This window comes from Quercus suber, unplaced genomic scaffold, assembly GCF_002906115.3.
Source record: "Quercus suber isolate HL8 unplaced genomic scaffold, Cork oak 2.0 scaffold_41, whole genome shotgun sequence".
Classification (NCBI taxonomy): domain Eukaryota; kingdom Viridiplantae; phylum Streptophyta; class Magnoliopsida; order Fagales; family Fagaceae; genus Quercus; species Quercus suber.
Window position 1 is genome coordinate 1,856,418 of NW_027069506.1, and position 15,479 is coordinate 1,871,896.

General features: G+C 38.6%; 1 pseudogene; it reads left to right on the forward strand.

Annotated features, from left to right (window-relative positions):
• Positions 1 to 6,754: 6,754 nt before the first annotated feature.
• LOC111998269 (cysteine-rich receptor-like protein kinase 10) lies at positions 6,755 to 10,454 on the forward strand (annotated as a pseudogene).
• Positions 10,455 to 15,479: the final 5,025 nt, after the last annotated feature.

Genomic DNA, 15,479 nt, shown 5'->3' on the forward strand with positions numbered 1-15,479 from the left:
CTTTTTCACTTCCTATCACTGACCACAAGTTTCAAAATTTTGCCTTGAGATTCACAGCCGGATAAAACAAAGAAAAAGAAAAAGTGGGCAAGATGGAACCTGCTAGAAATAAAAGAAGAGAGGTTCATAAAGAAGGAGAAGAAGTTCATGAGGCAGCATCAGAGAAACGAGAAGAAGCAGCAGCTTGATCAATTTACAACGACAGGTGAAGAAATTGTTCAAAGAATCACAAAAGCCTCAACTGCTTCTTTTATTTTTATTCTTCTTCAAAGACCTTCAATTTCTTAGAAATCTACAAAACAATGGAGATTTTTATTTCGAATCGATATCCATTTACCGGCCGAAATCCGGTATTCGCTCCGGTATTGCCGGAATGACTCTGGTAAGGCCAGTATTTAAACCGAAATGAAATACTAGAGTTTCTGTACTGGCCAAGGTTCCGGTATGGTAAATATCGGCCGTACCGGCTGGTAGGGTACGAAATCGACTCCACACTGCGGTTGAGTTTGAGGAAATAGGTCATGATGAACAGTGTCTGGGCTTCCAATCGTAGGGAATTTCTGGTACAGTCTTCATCTCCGAAGCTTGGTTTAGAATCTGGGCTTAATTTGGAAAAATTATCTTGAAGACAGATTTATAACAACCAGTAAGGGTTTTTTTTTTTTTTTTTTTTTTACTACATCAATAAGAGTACAGCTGAAAATCTTATCCTATCTTATTTTACCATCTCAAAAAGCTACTTTATCACCTATACCATACCATTTTTCAATTCACCCAACATCCCAAAACTCTATTTTTTTTCCCATTTTATTTAAATATTCTTTTTTAATCTTTTTTTCTATTTCTCTTTTTCTCTTCCTTTTCCTCTCATTCTCCCTCAACCTCCAGTATCGGCCTCAACCTCTAGCAAATCCATACCCAGCAAAATCATAACAAAAAATATCCAAATCAAACAAGCACCAGAAATCCACCTGCCACCCCAGAAAAATCACAAAAAAAAAAAAATTCACAAAAAATCTAAAAATCCATACCAAAATCACTCAAATCACACAAGCAAATCACAACAAATCTAAAACCCAAACTCCACACCACCCCTTCACCACCCACGACAACCCCCACCTCCACCATCATCAATCACCCACTACCCACCCCTTTACCACCACCATGGCAACCCTCACCTCCACCATCATTAACACCCACCACCACCGCAACCCCCCCCCCCCCCTCCCCCCCCCCCCCCACTACCACCACATCGGACTAACCACACCCACGTCGGACCAAGCAAACACTCATCAAACCACACCCACGCCGATTGGTGGAGATCAGACTAAGCACACCCACGCCGATCTCAACCAACCACACTGTGAGAGAGAGAAAAAAAAAAACCCCAAAGAGACAAAAGAAACACAATTGATGCTTAGTGTGAGAGGCTTCAGCGATGGCGAGAGAGTGAGATGAGCCTGTGTGAATGAGAGAGAACAAAGAGGCTTGAAGCTTCAGTGGAGAGAGAGAGAGAGAGAGAGAGAGATAAGAGACAGAATGAGAGAGAAATTTGATATTTAGAATTAAATAGTATATTTTGTTTTACCATTTAGCTATAGTGCAATTCCAAAGGTAGAATTGCATTGTAGCTGAATGTCAAAAAAAATTGGCTTTTCACAATTGTACACTTCCAAATGCTGAGCTCTATTTAGGCCTAAATGCTAAAATACCCTTATATTTGGCATTCCCACTTCTGGATGCTGATGCTCTAAGGCTTATTATGTGTTTTGTTATATGTCTATATTTGGGGCTTTCAAACTGGAGGCAAATCAAACACTGTCGATGGTTAATTTTCTACCCCCTACTTCCATACCAAAATCAAACACTGCCTAAAAGACCTCCGGTATAATTTGCGCTCCACTGACAACAAATACCAAGTGGCCACTAGACAAATCTTGTTAGCCTCCTTCTCGTCACTCGGGATTTGATCCTCGACTAAGAAGTCGATAATCGAATCGATCCAACATGGTCCGGTTACTAAAATCATAGCAATGTCAACCCCGGCCGTACTAGCATTACCTGCCACACTAATGCTCAGCTCCCTTATAAGCTCCACTTTGATTAGCCGAGGCACCTCTTCAATCATTGACAATGCCAACGTAGCTAGGGAGTCGGCGTGTCTATTGTGCGTCCGACCAACTAGGGCCATCTTTGTCGTGTTGAACTCATTCATAATTTGCTTTACTGCCTGCAAGTATTCTTTCATCTGAGAATCCCTGGCCTCAAAGTTTCCCTGGACTTGATTAACAACCAGCCAAGAATCTGAGTAGATTTCTACGTCGCGAGCACCCATGCCCTGAACAGTCTTCAATCCGGCAAGAAATGCCTTATATTCAGCTTCATTATTAAAGGCTTTAAACCCCAATATGAAAGAATGCTCCAACCGTATTCACTCAGGACTAATTATGACAATTCCGACGCCGGCCCCTATGGCCTTCGAAGCACCGTCCACAAAAACTCTCCATAGGCAACTCTTTACATGACATACCATCTTCTCGTCATTTTTTGGAGAAAACTCCACAACGAAATCAGCAAGGACGTGGCCCTTAACCAAGCTTCGTGGCTTGTACTGTATGTCAAAGGAACCAAGTTGGGTCCCCCATTTTGCTATTCGGCCCATGAAGTCTGATCTTTTTAATAGTGACTGCAAAGGATACTCGGTTAGGACAAATACAGTATGAGCCTGGAAATAATGTGGCAGCTTCCTCGTAGTGTGCACTAGGGCTAACACTAGCTTCTCCAAGGGTAGGTACCTTGTCTTGGTGTCTATCAAGGTTTTGCTGATGTAATACACTGGTTGTTGTATTCCTCAGTCCCTTAGTAATACAGCGCTCATAGCATGATAGAATACTAAGAGATACATGAACAAATCTTCTCCGGACTCTGGCGCTACCAACATGGACGCTTGCATCAAATAATCCTTCAACTCTCGAAAGGCTCTGCCACATTCCTTATTCCATTGAAATCCTTTCCACTTCTTCAAAAATTGGTAGAATGGTCGGTAGCGATCAGCAAATTTGGAGATGAACCGGTTAAGCGCAGCTAACACCCCGGTCAGCACCTGCACCTCTTTCGAATTGCTCGGCGGCTTAAGGCGTTTCACAGCTTCTATCTAGTTGTGGTTAACCTCTATTCCCTAATTAGTAATTAGATACCCCAGGAACTTACCAGCCCCCACACCAAAAATGCACTTCTTAACATTCAGGCACAACTTATGTTGCCGAAGTACCCCAAACACTCCCCAAAGATCTTCCACATGCCGTACTTCCTGCTTGCTTTTCACTACCATGTCATCGATGAATACTTTAACCATTCATCCTGTTTTATCCCGGAATATCCTTGTCATCATCCGTTGGTACATGGCCCCGGTATTTTTTAATCTAAACGGCATCACATTTAATGATAGTTGGCATCTGGGGAGATGAATGCAGTTTTTTCTCGATCGTCAGGTGCCAGGGCAATCTAATGATATCCCTGAAAGGCATCTAAGAAACCCATCCTTAGATGTTCATATGTGGCATCCACCAACTGGTCGATCTTCGGCATATGGAACGGGTCCTTTGGGCATGCCTAGTTCAAATCCGTGAAATCCACGCAAACTCTCCACTTGCTATTCTTTTTTTTCACCATCACGGTATTTGCTAGCCACTCAGGGAAGAAGATCTCCCTTATCACCCCTGCCTCCTTCAACCTTTGAACTTCCGACTTCATCGCCTCAACATGCTCCTTGGCCGCTCTCCTCGGCCTCTGCTTCTTGGGAGGGAATGATAGGTCCACGTTAAGCTTGTGGTCAATGAACTCAGGGTCCACCCGGGCACCTCGTACGAACTCTAAGAAAACACGTCCATGCTCTGCATGAGGAACAACAACATTTCTATCTTATCTTGGTTCTTCATGCTCATTCCTATTTGAAAATACTTATCAGTGTCTGGCAATATTTTAACCTTCACCAGTTTTTCAGCGCAACCAGCCCCCATTCCTTCCTAAGGCTCCTGTAATTGCTATAACAACGCCTCCTCAGTGGTTTCCTTCTGTTCAGCCTGCTTGTCCTTCCAACTAATCGTGGCAACTAGGCATTGCCTAGCCACTTGCTAGCTTCCCTGTACAATGACAACACCCTGTTCAGTAAGGAATTTAACCTTCACATGTAAGGTGGACGGAACGACCCCCATTGTGTGAATCCACGGCCTTCCCAAGATCACCGTGTAAGGGAAAATGAGCTAACTACTATAAAGGTAACCATCACCTCCTTACCTCCCATGTTTACAGGAAGGGAAATTTGTCCTTCTGGAATCACCACCCTTCCATTAAACGAGACCAGCGGTGTATCATACTTTGTCAAGTCCTGATTTTTCAACTTGAGCCCTTTGAATAGGGTTGGATACATCACATCGGCCTTGTTCCCCTGGTCTATCATCACCCTTTTTATCAAGAAGCCGCATACCCGAGCCGTGACTACCAACGCGTCGTCGTGCAGTTGAATCATTCCTTCTAAGTAATCTTCATCAAAAGCAAGGATCTCCCGAGCACGCTTCGCTTTCTTCTCCGTGGGTCCTTTGTCTGGGGGATCTTCTTCGGGCACAACAGTCAACACCCTCTTTTTGGTCACAGCCGTACCCCTTGGGGCGACATGGATCACTTCAATCACTTCCAACGGTGGTGGGAGAGGATTCCCTCTCTGCTGAGTACCTTGGCCGGTGCCCCGGTCACCGGGGTTTACTACGAACTCCTTTAAATGTCCTGCTTTTAGTAACTACTCTAGATGGTCTTTTAATACTCGACACTGCTCAGTGGTATGCCTCTTATCCTTGTGATAGGTGCAGTACAGATTCTAGTTTCTTTGAGAGGGATCGCCCCCCATCTTGTTCAGCCACTTGAAATACAACTCGTTCTTGATTCGGTCTATAATCTTGTGCACTGGTTCCTTAAATGTCACATTCACCTCCCCCACCTACCACGGTGGCTCATATATCCTTAAATCCTTCCGAGGCCTTGGCTGAAAACCGCTCTACTAAGGACAATTTATCAACGGGGCCTTACCCTTACTATGTAACCTATCATCCTCCAAGTGCTTATACTCCTCATAAGCTGTCTCATATCCTCGGGAGGCTTTTTCATCAGTGACTCTCGTAGTTTAGAATCCTCGGGCAACCCCATCCTAAAGGTGTTTGCTGTAATTTTCTCATTGCCCCTACCTATTTCATTATAAAGCTCCGAATACCAATTGGTGTAGCTGCGAAGGGTCTCCCCAATCCTCATCTTCATCGACAGTAAAGCATCTACTGGTTGCGGCACCCAGCTATAAGTTACGAACCGGACATTGAACTCTTGGATCAACTCGGCGAAAGTGTGGATGGAACTCTTCTGCAACCCGTTAAACCATCTCAGAGCAGTCGGGCCGGGGCTTGAGGAAAACACCTTGCACATCAGCGCATTGTTGCGAGAATGCAGGGACATCATGTGGATGTAATGGCTAACATGCTCAACCAGGTCCCTTTTTCCGTCGTAGATATTAAATGGTAGGCATGTAAACCTGTTCGGCATTGGGGCACGTTCAATATCATCTGAGAATGGAGACCGAGCAACTCTGCGTAAGGCACGACTCATTGCATCCATGGCAGCATTATGGGGTTGCCGCTCTTCGGGGGAATTAGAATCCTGGTCTGCATACTCCCATGAACGTGAATGATCCCAGTGACAGCAAGATCCCTGCGAATGTGAACAATCCTGGCAATGGTGGGATTCTTGTGAACGTGAACATTCCCGACATCAACGGGACCTAGATTGATTGGACACCGTACCATGGCGATCTCCCCCTGCACCTGACCTCCTATCTCAGTTGTCTCAGTCCCCTCTTTGGCGTCTACCCCCTACTTCCAACTTAGATCTCTTAACAACCTGCATAGCCGTTCAAGCTCCTCACATTTTTCATCAAATTGTTTGCGCCCCAAGGACCCAAAATTGTCCGTTATGTTTGGTACAACCCCTCCTTGAGGCTGGAATGCTCCTCCTCTTGTTCGCGGTCCCTATCTTCACGTCTCTTTTGCCTTCTCTCTCGCCAAGAAGATCCCCGAGAAGACCCCACAGAAGCACTTGCAGCATCACTCTCCGAACGCCTATCAGACATCCTTCTGGGATTGAGCCTCAATAGAACCACAGTGTTGTAGGAGATTCCCACAGACGGCGCCAATTGTGCGTGCCAGAAGATGAGGCTTTTGGGCCTAACCTCACTTGGGCTGACAACCTATTTGTAAAGTGGGTATAGGATTTCCTACTATGGGTTGTTCTCAGGACAGAGGCTCAATGAAGCTCTCTCTTTCTCTTCCTCTCTCAGTTACTCTTTTCTCTCTATTCTCTATTCCTTGTGAACCTTTCAACAACCTTTTTCTTCCTCCAACATCCCATATTTATAGCTCTAAATTAGTGGAGAGACTATGATTACCTCACTGGTTAGTGCAATGGAAGGTCCAATATCATCAGCCATAATTGGATGGTTAGGTGCGAGTGGGATAAGGTGAGAGTGGCCTTGGAACTTGATTCCTACTCACACTGTCGGGTATGCTAATGATGATGCGTTCGGATGTTATTCTTCCTTTATTGTTTGACAATGGGAGGTCCAATATCATTAGCCATAAGTGGATGGTTAGGTGCGAGTGGGATGAGGTGAGAGTGGCCTTGGAACTTGATTCCTACTCCAGCAGGCATGCTCGACATGGTGCTTCTGGGCACTGCCAGGTATGCTAATGATGATGCGTTCGAACGTTATTCTTCCTTTATTGTTCGATAATGGTCCCTCGAGCAAGGATCAAGTGATGAAACCTGGGCCTGCAGTCCGCGTGGGCTTAGACTCAGATCTTAGGTAGAAAAAGATTGGGGTCATGGGCCGTACTATTGTGTCAGAACTTAAGGCCCAAATGGACCTGGGCATCACGAGGCCGTACAATGTTAATTTCAAACTCCAAGCTTTGGATATTTGATTGAGGAAAGATTTCTGATTTATTTCAGGAAACAAGAGTAACCCATCTAAAAATACCATCATTATCATTGTGTCGGTGGTTGTTTTCGTGGTGCTAATCATCTGCATCTGCATCTACCTCTGCTTAAGGGTAAAGAAGCAAAGGACAAAAGTACAAAGTAAGTTGAAAATTGGTCTGTTGTTCCTATTATTAAGGATTTCATTTCTATAATGTATAAGAATAAATACCATATTCAGACATATCTATACACACACAAAATATGAATTAATAGATTAAATGGTAAATAAGGCTTGATTTATACAAAATTCGGTGTAAGCGTTACAAATAAAATGAGTATCTAATGTAATAATGAGATTTTTAAAATATTAATTTAAAAATACATTACTAAGTTGTGAAATATTGAGAAAAAAGTACCCCAAGTATAATCCTGACTATACATATACATTCAAGGCAATACTGATGACAAGAACATATTGACTTCATATTTTTTGTCAGTAAAAATTTAGATGTAAAAACAAGCGTGACAGAGTGTTGGGTATTTGTCAATGAGGTCTAGCTGGTCCAGATGCCACCTTTTGCTTTTATAAGAGAGATGTGGAATATCAGGTCCTTTGTTCATGATTCACCGGATACTTTTGTAATTAGAATGAAGAAAAGAATAAGTTAGGTGTATTTACCAATTATGTGAGGCCAAGGATTGGGCTCAGACTGTTTAGTGTTTTATGCATTGGACTCATGTCAAAAAAACATGTCGGCATTTCAGTGAGTCCAGTGCACAAAAGTACTAGACTCAAACTGATCTTTTCTGAAATATTAATAGGCTACCATGAATTCAACATTATATCATAATTTCTAGGCTCAATTGTAAAGTACACTCCTAAAATTTTGGGTTATTTAGATTTTACACTGTAAAATTTGAGAAATTGAATTTTACACTGAAATTTCATTCCGTTAGCAAAATCCAACCCGCCATTAGTGACTGGTTTATGTGGCTGTTAAATGACATGCTAGAGTTGATGTGAAATTTTTTCTTTTTCTTTTTTTAAGCCAAATCAGACCCTCAAAACGAGTTCGTTTCATATATATTTGAATTCCAAAACACCTACTGGTCTACGCTGTTTTGGCTCAAAATACAAAACAAGTGTTGTGTCGCGGCTTCACCAGAAATCAAAAACCCATTCCCAAACCTGCTAATATCTAAAGCAAACGGATATTATACTGGCATACAAATTTTCTGTGCATTAGTGACTTTGTAAGATGGCTTCATGTCGGTGAGCCCATTAATGAGGTATGCACGTAACTTAAAATTGCACCAATCTTCTTTAAGCAATTGACTTATCTAATCCAGATGTATTGACTTGTTACGCATGAGAAGCAGCGGATGAAATTAGCAATACTGAATCCTTGCAATTCTATTTTCCAACAATTATAGCTTGTTTGGAAGTTTAGAGGGGGAGGAGAGTAGAGGGGAGTAGAGGGAAGGGGAGTAGTGGGGAGGAGAGTAGAGGAGAATGGTTCACCTCCACCTTATTTGGATGTTTTTAAAATTAGTAAGGGGGAAGGGAGTAATTAGTCATTCTCCTTGTGTAATTTTGTTAATATAATAAGGGTAAATTAGGTAATTTACTTGGTCAATAGTTTATGTACTCTACTCTCCTTCCAAATCTCTCCAATTTGGGAGAATTAAAATTGGGGGACTAAAGGGAGTCCAAACCCCTCCAAACCCCTCCCCCTCATTCTTTAAAAAACTTCCAAACAAGGTAATTGCATTACTCTCCTTCCCTCTACTCTACTCCCCCTCCTTTTTTAAACATCCAAACATGCCATTAGAGTCGCTACAAATAACTTTGCTGATGCAAATAAGGTTGGGACAGGAGGATTTGGTGCTGTCTACTAGGTAATTTGACAATACCATACAAAAAGTATCTCAGTTGTCTATCAATACAAGTTAGATTCAGAACTTTTTTATTATTAAGGGTTGCATATTGAATATTTTGATGCATCTATAGGGTAGGCTCTCTGATGGATAAGATATAGCTGTCAAAAGACTATCCATAAGTTCTGGACAATGTGATTTAGAATTTAAGAATGAGATCTTGTTAATGGCTAAGCTTAACCACCAGAATTTAGTTAAGCTTCGAGGTTTCTGCTTGGAAGGAAATGAAAGGCTTCTCATTTATGAGTTTGTGTCAAATGGAAGCCTCGACCAAGTTATATATGGTATGGTTGCAATTCTACGGTAAATGATTATTAATAATATTCTACAAATTGCACTTTTGCTCAAATACACTTGGATATATCCTTTGCAACTGACTCATAGCTTAAATAAACAATGTAGATCCAACCATGCGTGCAGATTTGGATTGGCAAATGCATTACAAAATTATTGTAGGCATTGTCCGAGGTCTTCTTTACCTTCATGAAGATTCACGTCTTCGCATTGTTCATCGTGATCTCAAAGCAAGTAACATTTTACTAGATGATGAGATGAATCCCAAAATTGCTGATTTCAGCCTAGCGAGATTGGTTCTACTAAATCAAACTCATAGCAGTACAAATAGAATTGTTGGGACATAGTAAGTATCCTAGCTAGTTAATAACTAGCATTAGATGATTTTTTTTTTTTTTTTTTTTTTTTGTGTATTGTCAAATACAAGATTACATTGCATCAAAAAAAAATAATAAAATAATAAAAAAGTTCCTAAAAATTGTTTAATTATCTCCTATAAATTAGAGAAAATTAATAGACTTTGAAAATGATGGTTAAGAGCTCTGTTATCATTCAAACCAAACTAATGTTATTAATTTGCATATGTAGTGAGTATATAAAGTTATGTTACTAATTTCTTCATGCAATGGATATATGGCTCTAGAGTATGCATATTATGGACATTTCTCAGTAAAATCCGATATGTTTAGTTTTGGTGTGCTAGTTCTTGAAATAATATGCGGGGAAAAAAATGGTCACTTCCATAATAACAAAAAAGAGGACGATCTTCTTAGTTATGTAAGTGCAACATTTTTGTATACATTTCCCTTTTTAACTTATAGTACTACTAAACGTGATATTGGAAAAATAAAATAATTTTTATTCTGAAATTTGTTGTATACTATTTAAATAATTTTGCAGGCATGGAAAAATTAGAAGAACATGACAACTTCAAATATTATAGACCCCACATTAGGAGTTGATTCAAAAACCGAAATAATTCGGTACATTCACATTGGATTATATTATGTGTTCAAGAAAATGTAGCTGATAGGCCAACCATGGCTTTAGTCATGCTAATGCTTAATAGCAACTCTATCACCTTATCAGTACCCTCACAACCTGCATTTTCAATGCACAACAACATTGAACCAGACACATCATCAGATCAATCTATGCTAGCCTTAAGAAATGAAGCTTTAATTACTGCGTTATATCCTCCCTAAGGTTTCATGGAAGTAATTAGAGTTCTTTATCTGAGCCTTGAGAAAGGCTACTAGCCTTTCGTTTAGTAGTAGTCTAGACTAAACTATGTGACGTTTGTTGTAAAATACCAAGATTATTTGTTTGGATACATTTTGTATGCTATATATTAATCTCTTAATTGGAGTCATGCTTAAGGAGCCATGCTTAAGTACTTTATTTTCTCGTCCATGACCATCCCGACTAGAGGTTGTGTGGTTCACTTTTTTGTGTCACTACTACAAGCATAAGCATTTTTTTTTTCTTTTCCTTAATTCACTTTTGCAATAACATTATCACATAATCTCTTTTATTATGAAAGTATATCAAATGTTGAGATTAATACACTATTGTAAGCTTAGAAATGCACGGAGTAGAGTTTACAGCTTGGTGTATGGACATGTATCATGTATGTATCTTTCAGTTAGTTCAAAACAAACTATTAATTAATTCAGAAAAAGCTTCTCAGAAAAAATATTCACCAAAAAAAAATAAAAAAGAACTGTGTACTTTTATTAAAAAAATTGTCTAAGATCTTTTAATTTCGAATTTAAAATGAAAAGGTGTCATGCATATTAAGTTCTTTCTTCTACCATTTTTTTATTTGTTGGTAGTATTTATATTATATTGGTGTTACTTTGGATCCCATATTTAACGTAGAAATATGAAATAATAAATGTGAATGATAGATTTTAAATTATAACAAATGAATTTTTGAACTTTTTTTTTTTGGGTAATTGATCGTACCATTAATTTATAAAAACTAAATAATAAAATTTATAATATACTTAGCAACGATCAGTTTTTAATAAATAAAATGTGTGACATCAAATTTAGAAGGAAAAAAAAAATCATCAATTTAGAAAGAACGTGTCTGAAGAGAACAAATAGCGTTGACATGATCGGGAGGAACGACCATTATGTATTTGATGAAAGGAAACTTCCATTCTATTTCGAGTTTGTCGACATCCATTCATTTCTTGATCGACTTTGTATTAAATTTCGAAGGCTATTCTTAGTCATAAAAAAATAAAAATAAAAAAAAATAAAATAAAAAAAAAGGTCAAATCCGGAAAGTTGTTAGCATGTAAAAGTAGCATCCGTACCTAAACCAAAGATGCTTTTTTGAATACTGAAAGTAGAAGGCATAAAAGGTTGGCCATACGCGTTTTCACGGATAGTGTGAGAAAAGTGAGAAAAGACTAAACTTAGAACTGGTCTTTACTCTTCTGGTCCAGATTGATTTCATTCTAATAATATTAATAGTAAATCCTTAGCTCATCTTGGACAAAACCACTCCACCTGTCGAGGCTCAGAAAATTAAGCGAGTAAATCAATTTTTGTTCAAAAATTTAAAGAGCAAATAATAAATCACAATTCTTGCTGCAGTAGTAGAAAAAAGTAATAAGTTTATGTGAAAATAATATACAATCAATCATAATCGGCCACATAAAATAATTGTGAGAAGAAATAATTAAAAAATAACAATGAGTCCTCTTATAAGCATACCCTTGTACGGGGGTGTTCAGGGTATTAGGTATTCATAAAATAAGAAAGAAGTGAGTCTTTGACATTACTCGCTCATAGTTAGTGGGAAATCCTCCCTAAAACATATCGGTAGGCTTGTAGCATATTATCCATGAGGTTTGAGGGAACATTTGTTAGACCTACACCCAAGGGAATAAGTCTAGTCACATTTAATGGGTTTGTGGTTGGTGTGGTATAATAAAATTTTAGAAAAGTTAATAAATATCTTAAGGTAATTAATTTAAAAAATAGTTTTAAAAATGTTTTATGAGAAAAGAAAAATTAATTAACTTTTTTGACATGGGTTGGTATTCCAATGGATCTAGTGTAGAGGAGCACTACCTGATCCAAACTAGTTCCTTTTATAAAATAGGATTAGGCTACCACGAATTCAACGTTACATCATAATATTTAGAAAGATAAACTTTTGAAGGAGTGAGTGTTGGCTTAAAAATAACTTCAACAAAAATAAAAGGATATTATAGTGGTATACACATTTTGAGCATTAGTGGTTTTGTAAGATTACTTCAGTAATTAGTGTTGGTGAGCATATTAATGAGGCATGTGCATAACTTAATACTGTATCAATTGTCATTAAACAATTGACTTATCTAATCCAGTTGTATTGACTTGTTCCACATGTGAAGCTATGTGTTAGGGTCATTTTTTTTTTTTTTAATGTATTGGCATATTGTTTAACAAAATGTATTTTACTTATAATTGAGTAGATCTAAGATATGTTTAGGATATCATGAAGAATGTTGATAAGACAAAGTAAGTGGTATCATCAAAGGCATGAAGATTGAACCAAGAAACAGGTAAAGAAAAACAGATTTAATGAAACTTAACACTAGTCTAAACATTAGTATCTATCGAGGCTTAATGAGTAATTCTCGGCACTAAACTCGATATCTCTCGATCTATTGAGTTCTGCAGATCTAGTATCACATCAAAATTTCAGCCAATGATGACTTGGATTGCTAAGGTTTCGTTCACTAAACTTCTAGAACATATAAAAGTATTATTTTAAAGACATAAAATGCACAGAGACTCTGTTTAGAGAATTCATACACTCTGTGAGAAGCTACTGCGTTCTTGTGTGCCTTAGGATTTTGTAACCAAGTGCTTCTAGATCTTCAACGTGTTTTGAAGTGAAAAACTTTGCATTCAATAACAATCAATAAGTTACTAGGAAGTTAGACACGTACTAGGATCCGTGCATACAAGAACAAGTCTCTACAAGATCAAGTCCAATTAGGGATTGGAGCAAAGATTAAACTGTAGGTTGGTATTTTAAGATAGTTCAGGGTAGTGGTAAGATTCTTTATACTTGTAACTACTTGTTCATGATTAGTGGATTCTTGGGAATGTTGACCTGAAATTCACCAGATGAGATTTTTCGCCTTCAAGAGGTTTTTTTCATTTTTCAACAAATCACCATGTCAATTTAATTTCTACTGCACTTAATATATTTGGTGATTTGTGTGTACATCCATGATTTGCATATAATTTGACCTAATTAATCAACTTAGGTAATTGATTTTGTTAGGTTCTAAGGTCTTAGGATTTTATGTATTTAGAACTCTAATTTGTAATGTTGGCAAACCATGATCAAAACAATGTATTTAGTCTTGTTTAGGCTTGCTCAAAGTTGGTTTATTATTGTAAAGTTGGAATCGAGTGGCTGCAGAAGTATTTGGAACTTTCGGTCTGGCTCGATCGATCGAAGAATAGACTCGATCGATCGAAAATCACACAGGTTGATTTTTCTGCAAAATTTCCAACTCAGCCCTACTTCATTAAACGTTTAGGGTTTTATGTTTTTACCCTAGGTATTTAAACTAAACCCTAGCCACGTTTTTGAAGGTTGCTCCAATTGTATTGTTGCTCATACATTGCTGTTTTGTGTAAATCTCTTGTGAGATCTAGAGGAGCTTTCCTTTACGCAAAGTTTAGGATTTTCAAGTTAGAGATAGTATCAATAGCTTGATGATCAACTTGGTTGCTACCATTGAAGCTTAAAGAATATCAAGCGGGGGTGCTTGTAGCTGATTGAAGAATCCAAGAAAGAAGGAGTTCGTGGATTCGGAGCTTGCATGTGGTCGTGTCAGTAAGTTCTACTGGTGGGTAGCATTAGGAAGTCAAGCGGGGAGCTTGTAGTCCTTCTGTATGAATTTCGATTCTTTCGCATAGTGGATTCAGTTTTACCTTGAGGATAGCTAGGTCAAATCCTCCCCAGGTTTTTACCGTGTGGTTTCCTGGGTCATTATATCTTATGTTCATTTTTTTTCCGCTGCTTTATATCTTGATATGATTATTTGATTACTTTAACCTAGAATTGCATAATTTGATTAAGTAACAACTTGGCTTATTAATCTAGGCTAACCAATCTGGTTGTTTTAAGGGGTCTAAAACCGTTCAAGTGGTATCAGAGCGGGTAGCTCTTTTGTTGGAGATTTCTTGATCTCTGAGCTGATCATTAACCCCTGTTGTCATGGAGCATGGACACTCTTTGTTTGTTCCTCCTCACTTTGATGGGAACAACTATGCTTATTGGAAAGTAAAGATAAAAGCATTCCTGAAATCCATTGATGAGAGAGTCTAAAATTCCACTGAGTACGGATGGGAGAAGCCCACTACTCCAGTGAGTGAGTGGCAAACTTCTGAAAAAGAAGCAGCTGGCTTCAATAGCGAAGTTATGAATATCATCTTCAACGCTGTTTCCATGGAGGAATTTAAGAGGATCTCTAATATTGAGGTTGCTTATATTGCTTGGAAAATTCTCCAAACTGTGCATGAAGACACAAAGGCAGTTAAGATCAATAAATTGCAACAATTGACTTCTAGATTTGAAAGCATTAGAATGTCTGATGATGAATCTTTTGATGAATTCTATGCTAAATTAAATGATATTGTCAATTCTGTTTTTAATTTGGGTGAAGTCTATGATCAACCTAAAATTGTTAGGAAAATACTTAGATCCTTAACTGAAGACTTTAGACCCAAAGTGACTGCCATCACTGAAAGCAAGGATGTGGACTCCATCCCTGTTGATGAGCTTGTAGGATCTCTTTAGTCCTATGAGTCTGACCTACCTAAGGTGAACAAATCCAAATCAATGTCTCTTAAGTCTGTTGATGATGTTGATGGTGGTAGATTTGATGATGAGCTCTCTGCTACAAAGATTGCCTATCTTGCCAAAAATTTCAAAAACTTTCTTAGAAATACCAACAGAAAGGCAAGAGGTACATACACTGCTGAACCTAGAAATTTTAGGAAGAATGATCCCACTAAGGTTAATAACCTAAAAAAACCTAAAGAAAAAGTTGGTCAATCTTCAAATAATTCTTTGGGTCCTCAGTGTTTTGGTTGTCAAGGGTATGGTCATGTGAAATCTGAATGTCCTACATTCTTAAGGACTAAGGGTAAAGCTATGGCTGTAACCCTTAGCGATAATGAGGTTTTCGATAATGAGTCCGGAT